At 46.2% G+C, this 17996-nt stretch overlaps 1 protein-coding gene across 10 annotated transcripts in view; it reads right to left on the bottom strand.

Annotated features, from left to right (window-relative positions):
• Nucleotides 1-16213, bottom strand: part of MICAL2 (microtubule associated monooxygenase, calponin and LIM domain containing 2) — a 265639-nt gene extending 249426 nt beyond the window's left edge. For 5 of the 10 annotated variants that reach the window (XM_054662094.2, XM_054662116.2, XM_016920385.4 and 2 more), the window contains exon 1: nucleotides 16031-16189. The gene's annotated coding sequence lies outside the window, so the exon portion shown is untranslated. Of the gene's footprint in view, nucleotides 1-310; nucleotides 384-16030 lie in introns of all 10 variants that reach the window. The other 5 variants (XM_054662095.2, XM_054662102.2, XR_010147486.1 and 2 more) reach the window with 4 other exon arrangements.
• Nucleotides 16214-17996: the final 1783 nt, after the last annotated feature.

The following is a 17996-nucleotide window of genomic DNA, read 5'->3' as shown; positions in this document are numbered from 1 at the left end:
GCTTAGGCTAAAGCTAGTGGGAAGGGGGCGGTGGTGCAGACTACCTGTGTTACCTTGGTCAGATCACCTAAACACCCTCTACCTTTGGCTGTCAGTTCCCTATCTTAATCTCTGCTCTGCGCACCTTCCCGGGTTACCCTTACCCCCCACAGCTCCAGAGAGCAACATTCACAGACAACCCAGTGTGAATGGAGTGGGGCCTAGTGAGCAATCAGAAGCACTCTGTAGACTATAACTACTGTAAAACACCTTGTGTTTAAACGGCTCTTGTAGCAGTTATCTCCATGGGCAGGAACCATGTCTGACTCACCTCTGGAACCCAGGGCCCATCACAGGGTTTGGCCCGGTGTAAGCATCAATAAGTGTTCTTGGAACTGAGCTACCTAGGCAGAGGAAAACAGGCAGGCTTGAGCAGTGAGAAACAGTATTGTGGCTCCAGGCTGCTGGAATTTCCCCAGCACAAGACCACCTCCAGGAGACACCATGTTCCCTTGCCAGACAAGTGCAAACAGAACAGTTTGCCTCCCCAAACCTGCAGCTTATTATTATTTTTTCTCTACTCTACTTCTTGCCATGTGATCCTACTCTCAGCCCTTTGGTGTTTACCAGGTATTGTCCTACCTGGCAGCTCTCTTAGCTCTCTCTTCAGAATTCAATCAACTTCCTGTAGATGAACTTTCCAGCAAAAGCTGTTCCTGCCCAGTTTGCAAGGCCCAGTCAGCTTGTACTCTCCGAGGGCCAGCACTCCACTCTGATGGAAATCTGCCTGTGATGCCAGCCTGGGGAGTGCCCTTCACACGTGATCTCATCTAAGCCTGGCTTGACAGGTATGTATTGTATCATCATCCCATTTCACAGATGTGGAAACTGAGACCAGTGAGGTAAAGCAACTGGTCAACATCACATGGTTAGTAAGTATCAGAGTCCGGATTTGAGCCAGATCTGGTTCCAGAATCTACATGCCTAAACGCTATGTGCTGGGGCCTCTACAGCACTGCCCATGCCTCTAGGGTACTTGACAGGTCAAGTCTAACCCTGAAAGAGCTGCTCTAGGCCTGACCCACTCCCAGTCTATCCAAACAGTCTGTCAAGCTCAGGCCACGGCACTGTAAGGGAGAGGAGACTCCACTGGCCTGGCCCTACCTTATTTAGAAGAGTGATATGGAAAACCCAAGGCAGTGAGGAGCTTCAGGAAGCAGTGTTACATCTGTCCCCACCTTGACTGCACTGGACATAAAGCCTCTTGCTATTGGCCTGGACCTGAGACACCCATGTTGTGGATAGAGATGGAGACAGAGTCATTCATTCATTTAAGAAACCCTACTGGGAACCAAATGTGGTTCCTGCACTCATGTAACTTATAATGCAACAGATGGATAATCAGAAGTACACAATGCTGTCCAGACATGGTGGCTTAGGCCTGTAATCCCAGCACTTGGGAGGCTGAGGTGGGCAGATCACCTGAGGTCAGGCGTTCAAGACCAGCCTGGCCAATATGGTGAAACTCCGTTTCTACTAAAAAACACAAAAAATGATCTGGGCATCATGGCACATGCCTATAATCCCAACTACTCAGGGGGCTGAGGCAGGAGAATTGCTCGTACAGCGAGACTCCATCTCAAAAAAAAAAAAAAAAAAAGGAAGAAAAGGAAGAAGAAGAAGAAGAAGAAGAAGAAGAAGATCACAATGCTTTGGGAGCTGTATTCTTTATTACTCTTTTTTTTTTTTTACAGTTTTATCACCTTACCAATAGCACAACATTGTCCCTTCAGATTAAAACAAGCTTAATGCTATTTCAGGAGCACTGTGGGCCAACCAAGTTTAACAAAGATAGCATTGCTCAGCACAGAAGTTCAAGCAACTTAAAAATTCAAACTTACCAATGCATTCCCAGAACCTCTGCCTCCTCTCCCCAACCCTACTCCCAATCTTTTTAACTCAGGGGGCTCAGATAAGAAAGACTCTTGCTAGGTTGGTGCATCTGAGGGCTGAGAGGTGAGCTTTTCCTTGGACGCAGGGCAACCTGGGAACTGAGAAGGGTTAACTGCATGGAGGAAGATAAACCTGGGGACTTCTTGAGCCAGTGACCAGAGCCACTCACCACCTCACACAAGCCACCCTTGCTGACCATCTTCCTGGAGAGTGAAGAGGAATGGGTTAAGGATGTCACAACTCACCTTCCTCTGGACTAAGCAGTCACCATGGGATGTCCTGCTGGGCTGTGACTATGTCTAGGAATTATACAACTCAGCTCTTCAAATGAAAGATCTAAAGTTAGGGAAAACTTTAGAGGAATATTTATCTAATCCCTTACCTAGAAGATGAAAGAAAAGAAGAGGCCAGGCATGGTGGCTCATGCCTGTAATCCCAGCACTTTGGAAAGCTGAGGTGGGTGGATCACTTGAGGTCAGAAGTTCAAGACCAGCATGGCCAACATGGTGAAACTCTGTCTCTACCATAAATATAAAAATTAGCTAGGTGTGGTGGCACACACCTGTAATCCCAGTTACTTGGGAGGCTGAGGCCAGAGAATTCTTAAACCCAGGAGGTAGAGGTTACAGTGAACCGAGATCACACCACTGCACTCCAACCTGGGCGACAGAGCAAGACTCTGTCTCAAAAATAGAAAAAAGAAAGACAGAGAGAGAAAAAAGAAGGAAGGGAGGGAGGGAGGGAGGGAGGGAAGGAGGGAAGGAGGGAGGGAAGAAAGAATAAGGAAGAAAGGAAGAGAAAGAAAAGAAAAAGAGGCCGGGTACAGTGGCTCATGCCTGTAATCCCAACAGTTTGGGAGGCCGAAGCAGGTGGATCACCTGAGGCTAGGAGTTTGAGACCAGCCTGGCCAACATGGTGAAACCCCATCTCTACTAAAAATACAAAAATTAGCTGGGCATTGTGGTGTGCACCTGTAATCCCAGCTACTCAGGAGGCTGAGGCAGGAGAATCACTTGAATCCAGGAGGTGGAAGTTGCAGTGAGCCGAGATCACACCACTGCACTCCAGCCTGGGCGACAAGAGTGAAACTCCATCTCAACAACAACAAAAAAAAAAAAAAAAAGAAAGAAAGAAAAGAAAAAGAAAAAAGAAAAGAAAGAAAAGAAAAGGAAAGAAACGGAGGCCCAGAGACAGAAGGATGCTTCTGATGGTCACACAGTGAGTGAATAAGTGTGTTCCAGGCATGCAATGTCCCTTTCTCACTCTTAGCATGACAGACAAACTAACTCAATCTCTTTATGCGCAGGCTCAATAGTCTATATTTAATAGCCACCTCTTCTCCAGGCCACTTTTCCAGGATGCTGCTTGTGGAGGTTGTCTGGGAGATGCAGATGGCCACTTAGCATGAGAGGGAGGAAGAGAAGGAAGGCCCAGATTCATCCCTAAATATAGCTTCATCTCAGACGGAAGCAATGGCCTCCACAGCACTATGCATGCCTCCCCCTGAAAGAACCCAGCTGGTGCTCACGGGCATCATCGGTTATCCACCTGATGGTGTTCAGAGGACTGTGGGGGTGGCAGTTCTGGCTTCCTTTTATTTCCAGCCTAGCAATATGCTTGAAGAGAGGTCAGAGTTGAACTAAGTGGACTCCTGATGAGAGATTTTCTGTAATGAAGCCAGGGTGCCCCTCAAGATATTTGAATGGCAGAGAAGACAGTTGCACCGGGCTCTGGATCTCTTCCTGGAGGCCATAGATTCCAGAGAAGGGCAAAACAGTGAGTGTGGTTCTCACTGGCTTCCTCCCCAAGCTGCTATCAAAGTGCTTTGGTCTTTCGGAAGGAAGAGGAAGGCTGGTATCTAGACAGAGTCCAGTGACCTGGTTAAATGATGAGAAAGGGCTGATTGGCCCCGGGCACCTTGGGAGCTGTGCTTAGAGGACTTTCTAAGCCAGGAAGTGGAAACATTTGTATCTCCCGCAGACAGACTCAGCAGTATGTGAGAAGCAAGATCCCTGGGGCCTTGTTCAAGCTCTTCATCATCTTCATAGTCCTCAGAACAAACCGCTTGTTCACGGATAACACATCTAAAAGTTTTCAAGGTCACTAAAAACTCATCAGGCCTACCACGCTTTAAGTGGCTTTTCCAGAGGTGGTTTAGAGAAAAATGGCACCGGTCTGGGACCTGCTGAAGTCAGTAATGCCCTCGGAGGCACCCCAGCACTTTGGGGAATGTGTGCACGTTGCCAGCAATGGTGAGAAAGTCAGTGCTGGAGAGCAAAGAGCTGTGGCTGCAGGCAGGAGGTGACATCCCAGCCAGATGTAGCAACCAGAGCAAACAGAGATGGAGTGGGTGTGCAGAAGAGAGGGGAAGAAACATAGGTCATGTAAGTAGTCTAGCCTTAGCCCCAGATAGACTGGGGATTCACAGACAATTGTGAATTCCAGGGGCATAACATAATTCTGACCTCTAGAGATCAAACGATGCCACAAAACCCAGAGCACCCTCATGGCAGGCTGGGTCACACCTGCAGCCTGGGCAGATTCCTGTCCACATAAACCCGAAGCCCATTCCAGAACTGCTGTAACTGATGGATCTTGGGAGACAGCTTTCAACTTGTACTTCCAAACCCTTCCCAGAAGAGCTGGCTAGAGGCAAGGACAGGAATATTCTTCTCTGTTCTAGTCCAAGGAGGGAACTCAATCAAGTTGATCTGTCTATCTACCCATCATGTGTCCACCCCAGAAATATGTACAGTGCAGTTAGGCTGGAGGTGTCATAGCCAAGCCATTAATAGCACAGACTCTGAAGTCAAGATGACTGGGTTTGAATCCCAGTTCTGCCGCTTATTAACTGTGTGACCTTGAGCAAGTGACTTAACCTCCTTGTGTAGCAGGTAGTAGGGGAATAGTAATGGGAAGATGCATGCTAGAACAGTGCCAGGCACATAATAAATCATATGTAAGGGTTTGTGAGTAAATATACTTGGTGATGATACCACTAAGGGTATAGAGAACTAGAGTCTGTAGGAGGCATCAATTCTGTAAGCAACTCCTGGTCAGGGACTTGCCTAGTCCCCAGCCTCAGACTTGTGTGTATGTTATAAAGGCAGGTACTATTTTCATCCACTCCTTAGAGATGAGAAAATGGGATTTTGGAGAAGTGAAACCACTGGCCCAGAGTCTCCTAGGGGCCAGCATCTGGCAAAATGAATCGAATTGGTGGCCTTCCAAGCCCGTGCTCTTTACAATTCCCAATACTGCCTCCCCAGATCTATCTGGGGTGCTGGGGGACAGCGAGGAGGCTGAGGGGAGTGGGAAGACTTCACAGAGGTGGCATCCCTTCCACTGAGCCTTGAGAGATGAGTGGCAGGCAGATGGGAAGGAGTATGGTGAGTGCTCAGGACAGGCAGCAACTGAAACACGGAATCAGGGATGAGGGGCAGAGCCAGGAACTGCAAGAGATTCCTTCCTTCATTCATTGAGCAGATGCTGACTGAGTGCCTGCCATCTTCCATGCACTATTCTTAGTGGAGGGGATGCAGCAGGGAATAAAACATGAAAGTAATCCAAGATGAAGCTAGAGAGGTGGCAAGAACCACACAGGGGACTGTGGAAGCTAGTTGTTGTATGTGGAGGAGGGAATTAACTGGCCAGCTCCTCCATTCCTCCTTGTTTTGGTAACATCCCTGCCCTCCTGGCTACAGAACTGGACACAGTTCCCAGGCCTGGTGAACCATCAAGCCCCGATGGTGATCAGTCCAACAGCCAAGCGCCTGGTCCAAGCAGAATTCTTTAAGACCAGTGTGTAGATACACAGTGAGAGAGGCTCTCTTTCCATGAAACTTAGGGCTACCAACAATTGTGTGGCAGGTGCAATGGAGGAAACCTGACCACAAGAAGAGAAAGAGAGAAAGAAACTCCTATAACTGAAGACTGCAGGGGTGAAAGCTCCAGCCACCTTACTCTGCAGTTGTCTCAGCTCTGCCCTCCTCTCTGTCAGCTTCTCTTCAGACTGGTTTTCCTCATGGTAGCAAGTGTCATTGCTCTCATTGCCACACGCTTCCTTATCCAAAAGAATATTTCTGGCCCAGCATTCCAAGCATGGTCCTGAGCTTCATCGGATTGGAGTGGGTCACATGCCCAGTTGAACTGGTGCCATAGCCAGAGGAATGGAATGTGCTGATTGTCCATGCCAGTCAAGGCCCCCTCCTAGAGCTGGGGTGGACTCAGCTTTCCTGAGACACCTGGGCTGCATGGGAGAGGGGGAACACCTGAGTGAACACTGAGAGCAGTTAGGAAGGGAGGAAGGACACGTATTAGCACAGGCAGTTGGTTTCCATATATGCCACTGGCTTTCTAATGCAAACATCTCGGACTCTGCCTGAGGGTTCTCCCCTAGCCTCAGCAGTAAGCTCAGCCAATGCACAGGGCAGAACAGAAATACAGGTGATTTAACACCACAGGGAGCAACCTTCAACACAGTGTGGGTGAGGGTTTGTGGATATATACCCCGAATTTCTCACCCCTCCGGGTAAGACATCTTAAAGGTGAGTTCTCTATCTCTAGCTCTGTCTCAGAGAGCCCCAGCAGGACTGGGCTCCAGGTCTCACAGCAGTAACCTGTATTGGCTTCCTCCTGCCACTTCTCCATCACACTTCCCCGGTCCCTCACTGGTGCTTCCTGGGGTTACTTCCCAATAAACTGCTGACATTCAGACTCTTATCCCAGGGTCGGCTTTTGCAGGAACCCACGTGAAGACAGGAGCAACTCATCTGCGCCCTTGGCTTTAAAACTCTTCAGGAGGCTCCTCCGTGTGGTATGCAACATTGTAACCTCAATGCACATTGCTTAAACAGCACCCAGCAGGTGGGAGGTGTCAGGAAATGTTTGTTGAAAGAATAAAAGGAAACTATTTAAAAACAAACAAAAAATAGACTAGACAAGTGCTTGTACCACCCAGCAACTATTTCGCTAATGAGCCTGAGCCCTAGTTATAGACCTGGGCCCATATGAAATTTCAGAGGAATTTATGCTTTTTACCTCTGGGAAAGTCACATCATCCTGACCTCCTCCCGTATTATCCCCTCCCCACCCCTACTTTCACACATCAGCCCTCACATTAAGCTGCTCTCTAAGTGCAGTACATTGTGTAGTAGATTAATACTTTTAAATGAAAATTAAATTCCTACCTACTTTTCTCTTAAAAGCTTTCTCCTAGGAACAGCTTAGATGCCAAGAGACAACCCAGGGCAGCACTAGCTCTGATTGGTTCAGAAGGGGTGTTCTCCTCCTTTTCAGGTGAACGAGGTCCACAGGGGCATTCCAAGCATTACTGTGATGGAACCAAGTTCCCAAATAGAAAAGCCCAAACCAGCTTCACTGGTCAAATTCCCTTGAAAAGAGTTCAACCTCCAACAACCTGGATTCCAACATGTGTGCTCCCTAATGGTGTGAATTGGAGCAAGCCAGTAGATGGAGATAATAACCCTGTGTTTGTAAGATCAGAGCATAGATCAAATAAGATGGCATATGTAAAGGCTCTTAATTAATGTTAGTTGCCTTCCCTCCTATTTATAAGTGTGGTGGCTTTGTATTATAACAACTTGCTAAGCTAGACCTGTTTTCCAGAATTTCCTTTCCTGGATGGTTCTGAATTAGGACTGGCCATAAGGGATATTTGCATGAGATCAGGAAGGATTTTTTTCTTTTTTTTTTTTTGAGACTCCATCTCACTCTGGTGCCCAGGCTGGAGTGCAGTGGTGCGATCTCAGCTCACTGCAACCTCTGCCTCCCAGGTTCAAGTGATACTCCTGCCTCAGCCTTCTGAGTAGTTGGGATTACAGGCATGCGCCACTGCAGCCAGCTAATTTTTGTATTTTTAGTAGAGACAGGGTTTCACCATGTTGGCCAGGCTGGTCTCAAACTCCCTACCTCAGGTGATCCTCCTGCCTCAGCCTCCCAAAGTGCTGGGATTACAGGCATGAGCCACCGTGCCCAGCCGTAGGAAGCAATCGTTGTGCCAGATCAGCACAGGTCACCAGGCAACACTGCCACTCATGTGTTGCTGGCATGGGGCAGTTGCCAGGCTTCCAGCTCCTGCAGCTCACGCAGATTCTCCTCCTTCAGCTTTGCTGAATCTAGGGCCAGGTGCGGGTTCACTTATTTGGTGAAAGGTGCAACCTTCTTCTAAGGGTCACCACATCGTCCAAGTTAGAGGTGATGAGAAATAGACATGAATTCCACCTTCTCCTCAAGGGATCCATTTGTCCAAGTTTCAGCTGGCTCTTGATTTGCCCCTCTTCACATCGGGTTTTCTTCTCACCTGATGACCCTGTGGATCTACAGCAATTCAAGTCCACAAGTAAACACTGAGGCAACAGCTTTCTGTGATCTCTTTGTCAGCTCCCACAATTATGTGAACTCTAATCCCTATAGTAATTCCCTCTTCTACATATTAATGGTCTTGCTTCCCTGATCAAACCTTAACTGATACAATAGGTAAATAGAAACTGCCGTTTTTCAGGCACCTACAATGGGCCCATATATTACCTTATTTATCTTCACAACATCCATATAGCAGGCTGAGATTTTTAACCCCATTCTACACTTGGGGAAACCAAAGACCAGGGTGGTTAAGTCATAGTAACAGGCAGAACTAGCATTCAAACCCTGATCTGTCCATCTCCTGAGCCTCAGCTCTTGTCAATTAGTCACTCAGTCACTCTGAAACTTATCACAAGCACATATCTCATTAGCAGTAAAACTACTGCAAATGTGATATATACTTATTAGAAATAGGAAAAACTTTTAGATATATCCAAAGACATTGCCAAAGAAGTGGCAAAAACAAAAAAAAGGAGGCCATCCCCCCCACAAAAGATATAAAAACACAGATGAAAGGAAATGAATTGTAGACTTGCTGGTCATCAGGTAAGTGGCAGATTGGGCAACCTGGTTTAGGCAATATCTCAAGTGCAGGGGTCTGGTCCTTCTGTATAAGGGCAAGGCTGAAAAGAAATTTGACTTCTGGCAGAAATGCAATAGTTGTTTCTCTGCACAGTTTACCACTCAGCATTCTTCCCGCTGGCCAACAGTCTCTGACAGTCCAACTGGGAGAAAATCAAAGAAGCCATTGAGTGAAGGCTGTGCTGGGTCTGTGCCCGAGAGTCACAGGATCCCAGAACAAAGTGGGAAGGCACGAGCCACAGCGGCCTTCTAAGAATGCCTGAGCGGCCAGCCCTCGAGGTTTTCTATTTCCCTAAGGACCAAGGGAAGCATCTTAGAACAAGGCTATAGCTGCTCTGTTGACAGCAGAGAGCAAAGCAAATTTATGTTGCATGGCTCACTGTGGGCAGAGGAGGGGGAATGGGAACTGGAAGAGGGGCAGAGGGAGGACCAGGAAAGAGATGGCATGAAACATCACCCTATGGATCCAGCCTGTCTGTCCGTTCCTCCCCCATCCCTCCTGATCTCGGCTTCAGGCTTAGTGCTACCCTTGTAAAAGGCCCTCCCTGTTCCTTTCCACCCAGTGAGAAGAGTGTACTACAGGTCACCACCTTGGGAAGTCTTCCTTATTGCCCCAGTTCATGCTCCTTTCACATTCTGCAAACAGACTCACCCACGTCCCCCTGAAGTTTCACATCCTCGCTAGTGGTTGCTTACATGCCTATGACATCTCCTTCAGAGAAGCGCCCTACCTCTAACATCTTTTCCTCCTTGTATTAAAAATAGGCTTTATCTTTTTTATAATCAAAGCTGTGCCCAATCAAAAAGGTCAATCAAAAGGAATAATGTAAAAATAAAAAAAGACATTCTCATTATCCAGGGATTGGGGCCATTACACCTTGGAGAATATGGATCAATTCACATTATCAACATATGTACTTATGAAATCTTGTAGCTGTAGAGGCCAGATGAGAGGGTTAAGGGTTTGGGCGTTGTAGTTAAAGCAGCTTGGGGTGGAATCTCAAATCTAGCTGTATGACCTTGGATAAGTGAGTCTCTCTGATTCTCAGCTTCCTCTTTCATCAAATAGGGGTAGTGAAGTTGTTATAAAGTTGTCATAAAGTTGGCCAGGTGCGGTGGCCCACACCTGGAATCCCAGCACTTTGGGAGGCCAAGGTGGGCAGATTATTTGAGGCCAGGAGTTCAAGACCAGCCTGGCCAACATGGTGAAACCATCTCTACTAAAAACACAAAAATTAGCCAGGTGTGGTGGCACACAACTATAATTCCAGCTTCTCGGGAGGCTGAGGCATGAGAATCTCTTGAACCTGGGAGGCAGAGGTTGCAGTGAGCTGAGATGATGCCACTGAACTCCAGCCTGGGTAACAGAGCAAGACCCTGTCTCAAAATAAAATAAAATAAAATTCAAAGTAAAGTCACAGTGTTGTACAACCACCACTATCTGATTCCAGAACATTTTTCTTTCTTATATGGGAGCTGCTTCACACATAGTTTCAGAACATTTTTATCACCCCAAAAGGAAACCCACGCCCATTAAACAGTCACTCCACTCCCCCTTCCTCATAGTCCCCAGCAACTGCTAATCTGCTTTCTGTCTCTATGGAAAAATCACTATCTTTTATCTTCAGACTTTCTCTCTCCTTTAGTTTTTCCTGCAGCATTAATTGTAGTCAAACTTCTCTCATCAAACCGAACTTTAAAAAGGAAACAAATCACAAAAAGAATGAAAAAAGATGTGGCACATCTACTTGAGCCACTGGCCCTGTCTCTTACCATCAAACTTCTTTAAAAGTGATCCATCCATGCTTTTTCTCTCTGCATCCTCCAGTTTCACTCACCCTAAACCCTATAAGCTGGCTCTTGTTAGGATGCCAGAGCCCTCCTAGTGGTCAAATCCCTGTTATAGAGCCAAAAATACTTTTGGCTTTTAACTTCCTTAATTTCTTTGCATCACAGGACACAGTTGACCACCCCTCTTTGAAACTCTGTCTTCCTTTTTCTTTTTTTTTTTTTTTGAGACAAGGTCTCACTCTGTCACCCAGGCTGGAGTGGCACAATCTCAGCTCACTGAGGCAACCTCTGCCTCCCCGACTCAGGAGATCCTCCTACCTCAGCCTCCCAGGTAGCTGGGGCTACAGGCATGCACCACCACACCTATTTTTTTTCTTGATTTGTAGAGATGTGGTTTTGCCATGTTGCCCAGGCTGGTCTTGAACTCCAGAGCTCAAGTGATCCTCCTGCCTTTTCATTCCCAAGTATTGGGATTGCAGGTGTGAGCCACTGCGCCCAGCCATCTTCCTTTGTTTCCCAAACACCACTGCTCCACCTCAATTTTCCATGCCATAAGAGCTTCTCTTCCTGCTCTTCTCCCTCAATGTCTCTCCTTGAGTGACCACATTCCTCACCCCTGTCTCAGCTATCATATGGGCACTGGAATTCCAGCTGTCTCCCAAATTCCAAATTCATGTTCATCGGCCCTTGGATGTTGCTCCCTGGATGCCTTCAACACATCTCAAAGTCAGCATGTCCAAAGTGCATTGTCCAAAACCCTCTTAATGATCTATATTCCAAATCTCACTGATGGTATCACCATCCACCCCATTTCCCGAACTGGAATTCTTAGTGGTTCTTCTGTGGTTCTGTGGTTTCTCTCTTTGTCTAAACCTTCTTTTCCAGTTGGTTAACAAATCCTTTAAATTATAGTTCAGACACATCTCTTGAATCCCCTCCCCACTATTCATCCCTATTGTTGCTGTCTTAGTTTAGGTTCCCAATATCTCTCCTCTGAACAACTACAATTACCTTTTTAAAAGAGACTGAGTCTCATTCTGTCACCCAGGCTGGAGTGCGTGCTGCGATCATAGCTCAATGCAGCTTCAAACTCCTGGGGCTCAAGTGATCCTCCCACCTTAGCCTCCTGAGTAGCTAGGACTACAGGCATGAACCACCACATCCAGCTAATTTCTCTCTCTCTCTCTTTTTTTTTTTTTTTTTTTTTTAATACATAGGGTCTCGAACTCCTGGGCTCAAGTCACACTCAGATTGCTCCTTCCTACTTTGCTCTCCCTAGCCTTTTCAAGCAAACCTCCATTTTAGCATTTGTCACAGTATGGTCATTTACCTGTCTCCTATCCTCTTGCCTTGGCATGCAAAGCACTGGGATTACAGGTGTGAGCCACTGTACACAGCCTATACACCTTTTTAAAAAATTCATGACCAGGCTCATGCCTGTAATCCCAGCACTTTGGGGCCGAGGCAGGAGGATGGCTTCAGCCCAGGAGTTCAAGATCAGCCTGGCCAACATAGCAAAATGCCATCTCTATTAAAAATACAAAAAAATTAGATGGGCGTGGTAGTGCACGCCTGTAGTCCCAGCTACTCTGCAGGCTGAGGCATGAGAATCGCTTCAACCTGCAAGGCAGAGGTAACAGTGAGCTGAGATCTCACCACTGCACTCCAGCCTGGGTGACAGAACGAGACTGTGTCTTAAAAAAAAAAAGAAAGAAAAAAAGTTACACGTTTTTTCCATAACTGGCAGAGTGGCATCTTAAAATACAAAAGTCATGTTATCATTCTCCTACTTAAATACCTCTACCTCCTACAAAATACAGCAACTCTCCTCTGTCTAGCCCTGACTACCTCCTCACCCTCATCTCCCTGCAGGATCTGTTACAAATCCTCCATTCTCTACCACGGCCTTCTAGATGAGACTGCCTCCAATTTCTGGCCCCAGAGGTGGGACACATGACTAGATTAAGCCATCAGCAGTCTCCACCTCTGTGGCCCCAGTCATTGGCTCAGGCCCAAACCAGAGCCAATGAAATGCAATGCTGGGTTTTTGAGATATAAGAACCTCAGACCTCTTCTTTGCACTGGATGTGAGGGAAGCAGGAACAGAGATTGGAACTGCTGCATCTTGCAACCAATGGGAGACTTAGAATGCAACCATCACTGGGAAAAAAGGAAAACATTATCCTGGTGACATCTTTTGAGACCTGGATCAAACCCTTTCAAGAACCATATAGCCTTTGACCATCTTTTAAAAATCTAAAGTAAGCCAATACACAACTCCCCTCCTTTATGGTAGATGCATCGGTGCATGGTAGACGCAACTGGCAGTCATAACTTAAGCATACCCTGAGAACGACCCTGTGTAACAGACGCACCTGAATGTGTGTTTAGAGTTCTGAGCTAAGGAATCCCAGAGTGGCCAACCCGGAGACTCATTCCTTAACTATGAGGAACATCTGAGCGCCCCCAGCCCAGCCACAATTCCATACATGGGATCCAGGCCCTTTTGAGGGGTTAAATGCAGTTTGTCAAGTGGAGGTTTTTAGGGGGAGGGTGTTAAGTGAGAATGCTATGTAAACTGCATGGTTTCGCAGCATGTGGTTCTTCTGCCCAGTCCGCCACCACTGGACTCTCTTCCCTGTTTGTGAGCCTCAGTAAAACCCTATGTCTCGTTTGCTGGCTCTGGGTCTCTTCTTCAGCCCCTTGAGGCTGGTGCCATCTCTCTGGGAGTTGATAGGGGTTTGGCACAACACCTTACCCACTTCATTTTCTATTCTTAAGATAGTTTAAGCTAGGCTTTGTGTTGTTACAAACCAAACTCCCTACTCATTACCCTTGAAGCCAGTGTTTCCCAAATGTTGCTGAACATTAGAATCACCTGGAGAGCTTTTAAATCCAACTGCCATGTCAATTAAGTCATAATATCTTGGGGTGGGAGGCAGGAATTGGTAGTTTTGAAAGATCTCAGGTAATTCCAATGCATGGTGAAATTCGGGAACCACCGCTATGAGCAAAGTGAGCTGCTTCCCCTGGGCTTCCCTAGCCCCCCGCCACCGATTTACCAGAGCTCTTCTTATGCTATATTGCAGGCCTGCCTCCCATTTTGGACTCTGAGCATGTCAACAGCGGACTCATGTCTTTCTCTTGTCTTGCACATGGTAGGCCTCCAGTAAGTGTTAAATAATGAAGAAATGAATGAATCAATAAATGAGACAAGTCCATGCAACGTTCTTGTGTATTTTTTCATTCAAGGTACCTTGCAATGGGCATAAGGTGGGGAAAAAGGTCTAAGAGCGTACCTTTGCCCAAATCCTGGTGATCCAGGGCAAATACTTTGCTATTCAGTGCCTCCTTGTCCTCATCCATAAAATGTAGATAACAATAGCACTTACATCACAGTGATGTTGTCAGGCTTCCATAAGTCAATACATGTAAAATTCTTAGAATGTTGTTTGTTATGTAGCAAGCAATGAGATGGTAGAGACTGAGTATAGATGGTTCCTTGCAGAATCGCTTATGACTGGAAGGGGCACACAGTGGGGGAAGAAGCAGAATAAAGAGTAGTTTGTAGTACTTTCATTTTTAGGCTGCAAGCCTTGAGCATGTTTAGAAGCTAAAAGGAAGAGCTAGGTGAAAGGGGGAAACTGAGGTGTGGAGAGAAGCAGATTCAATACCCAATAGAGCCAGATCTGCAGTAGATGGGGAGATGGGTCTGGAGAAGAGGGGACAGGACGTACCAAGGACCAGAGGGGTGTGGAAGCCTCAAGACAAGAGGAATCACAGAGAAGACAGATGCACAATATTCACAACTGTGTGTGCTCTGGGAGTTGCTTTGCTTCTCGTGCAGTTTGTTAAATTAGGTGAATTTCATTCAGGTGGCTGGAAGTTTACTGCACTGGGGTGGAGAACCAATTACTGCTTGCTGGCAGAACAAAAGACTTGTAAAGTTCTGCTGGACTTGCCCTGCCCACAGTGGCGACAGCACACAATCAGGTGCTTTCGGAGCCACCTGAATAGAACCTGTTATTTGGACCCAGGCCAGGTGAAGGCCTTACTGTTTCGTATTATTCATCACAGAGCATTTCGATCTATTTTAAAGGAACTCTTTTCCTGCCTGAGAGGAAAGCACTTCTCTATGAAGACCACAACTTTATAACAAGAATCGTTGTCATGGAACTTTACCTGCGGAGTGTTTGTTATTCAGAGCTTATTGTGCTTATAAGTTTGTCAGCAGAATGGTTAGAGGTCTCTTTACTATTTTAGATAGTAAGTTTCTAGCCAAGAATGTCCTTGAACACTCCTCCACCCGTCCCAGCTCTGTCTCCTTATCTGTAAAAGAAGGGCATGGGCCTGCGGGCCTGCCTGCTTCCTTCCTCCCTCCCTTTCATCAACATGTGTTTGAGCTCCTATCATAAGAGGGAACAATGTAGGTACTCTGCAGAGATAAACAAAACCTGATTCGGCGCTTGTCCCTCCATCAGAGAATTAGCAGTTTTGCAGGGAAATTATAACCAGTCACTCTGTTGTAGCTGAGTTTTTCTTTTTCTTTTCTTTTTTTCTTATTTATTTATTTTTTTGAAACAGTTTTGCTCTTTCGCCCAGGCTGGAGTGCAGTGGTGTGACCTCAGCTCACTGCAACCTCTGTCTCCTGAGTTTAAGCAATTCTCCTGCCTCACCCTCCCGAGTAGCTGGGACTGCAGGTGCCTGCCACCACACCTGGCTAATTTGTGTGTGTGTGTGTATATATATATATATATAAAATATATATTATATATAATATATTTATATATAATACATTATATTAATATATTATAGATCTATAATACATTATATTAATATATTATAGATCTATATTATATTAATATATTATAGATCTATATTATATTAATATAGATCTATAATATATTAATATATTATACATATATATAGAGAGAGTTTTGTTTCTTTCTTTCTTTGTTTTAGTAGAGACAGGGTTTCACCATGTTGGCCAGGCTGGTCCTAAACTCCTGACCTTGTGATCCGCCCGCCTCGGCCTCCCAAAATGCTGGGATCACAGGTGTGAGCCACCTCGCCCAGATGTAGCTGAGTTTTTCATCACCTCTCATTTAAATCCACTTTCAGTGGATTCCCAGTCGATCGCTCTGACTTCACTCATTTTTCTGCCCACTACCTGCCAGAAGGATCTTTCTGAAGCACTTGTCCAGTGTGAATGCTGCCCTCCAGCCCACAACATGACAGACAGTTCCTTTGTTTTCTTTACTCACGTGCTGCTCTCCTCATCCTCTGTGTCTGGCGAACTCCTCATCCTTCAAGCCCAGTGCCATGCTTTCTCGGTACTCACCCTCTCAGCAGAATGGACTGTTCCTTCCTCCTGTGCTGTCTCTAGCCTTTGCAAGCACATCCCCGTTTGAGCATTTGTCACAGTGTGATCATTTACCCGCCTCCTACACTGGGGAGGGCCGGAACTTCATTAGTCTTGGTACCTCAGTGCTTGACCCTTAGTGGGTGATGAATTAATGATTGTGAAGTCATTGAGTGTCATATATGAGAAATAGACAAAAACACCCCTCCTTTTCCCCTCCCAAGCCATAACCAGGCTACTGGGGGAATCCTGCAGACCAGGCACATGGGGGATTTTTTTTCCCTAATGTTTCATTTTCTTTCTTTCTTTTTTTTTTTTTTTGGAGATGAGGTCTCACTATGTTGCCCAGGCTAGTCTTGAACTCCTGACCTCAAGTGTTCCCCCAGCTTCAGCCTCCCAAAATGCTAGGATCACAGGTGTGAGCCACCATGCCCAGCCATGCTAATATTTCAAACATAAGGAAACAAAGTATGACACCGCAAACGCTCATGCGCCGGCCATCCAGCTTTCATGAATCTTCTCCGTTTGCCATATCTGCTTCAAATATTTTCTTCCTTTAAAGACATAAACGTAGTTAATGCACACTCTGTGCCCCACAGGGATCCATTCCCTTTCTCTGGAATTTGGTGTTCATCATTCTAATGCGTGTTTTTACACATTTACTACAAAGGCGTATGTTTCTAAACAATGTTTTATACTTTTAAAAATGTTTTTAAACATCTTACCTTCATGAAGACTCCTGTATGTGACGTTACAATTTGATTTTCCTGTCAATGTTATCCAGATACATATGAGCGTCTTTCTGTTCCCTGACTTCTGCTCCAATGTCTGTTTGTCTATTTGTGTGGTGATTCTTTAACATCAGTGCCTTTATAATGGATTTTAATAGCTGGCAGGCTAAGTCTCTCCTCCTTGTTCAAAGTAATTTAAGCTATTCTCTGGCCTCTCTTCCATGTGAATTTTAGAATTAGCTTGTAAAGCTTTGTGAAATTGCTTATTGAAGTAGGCATTTCATTCAATGCATATATTACTTTGAGAGGAATCCTCATCTTTATGGTACCACGTCTTCCCCTCCATGCACCTGGTAAGGCTCTCCAGCTATGGAGACCTTTTGTGTGGGATGTGGCAGTGCACCCCAGGGCATCATTCCCAAGGCATCCCCAGCAGCAGAACAAAGAGCCTCTGAGAGACCTCTCACTGCGTGTGAGCAGAGTCCAGCCAGCAGGAACCAACTGCCAAAGTGAGGCCAACCCAGAGATGGCAAATAAGCTGAACGCACGATTTCTATCACCTCCAAATTCCACTTGCAGCAGATACTGCTAATCCATCCTAGTGCTCTCTTCCTCCAAACCCAATGCCCTCAGCCTCCTTTCTCACATGGCACTTCAGGCAGTCCCCTAAATAAGTCAGGCACACCAAGTGAAACCTCTGTGCACCCAGCCTAAATCTCACGAAGCAGACAGGCATTTTCTGGGACCCTATGACAACCCAACACTGATGGCTCTGAGGGGACTTCATGGGGCCTGCATGGGGCTCTGAGCCTACCCTGTTCCACAGGCACAAGTGCAGGCACATCAGATGCACACTCTCCTCACCATTTTAAAGATTGCTTCCCCAGGGAGAAACAACTGATTTCAGGCAAACCAATGAGCCGAAAAGGCTGAATGGAGAAATATTTTGCTGGGGGAACTGGTGTTGACTTTTCATTCCAGCCACCAGGCTACTCTGAGTTTTTCAATGTGCAGAAGGCCTTCACAGCTGGTGCCTGAATGCCTGGCGGTAGAAGCTATTTATGTCTCCTTCCACCTCTTTTGGAAACAAATAATTACCATGTATTACAATAAAGATCACAACAGAGGTCTGTTTAGGGATCTCTGCCTTGCTCCCTTCTGTACCTTTTGTCCCAGCACGCAGTAGACACTTACCATATCCTGATGCAGATTAG

This window comes from Pan troglodytes, chromosome 9 (assembly GCF_028858775.2).
Source record: "Pan troglodytes isolate AG18354 chromosome 9, NHGRI_mPanTro3-v2.0_pri, whole genome shotgun sequence".
Classification (NCBI taxonomy): domain Eukaryota; kingdom Metazoa; phylum Chordata; class Mammalia; order Primates; family Hominidae; genus Pan; species Pan troglodytes.
This window is presented reverse-complemented; position numbering and strand designations above follow the sequence as displayed.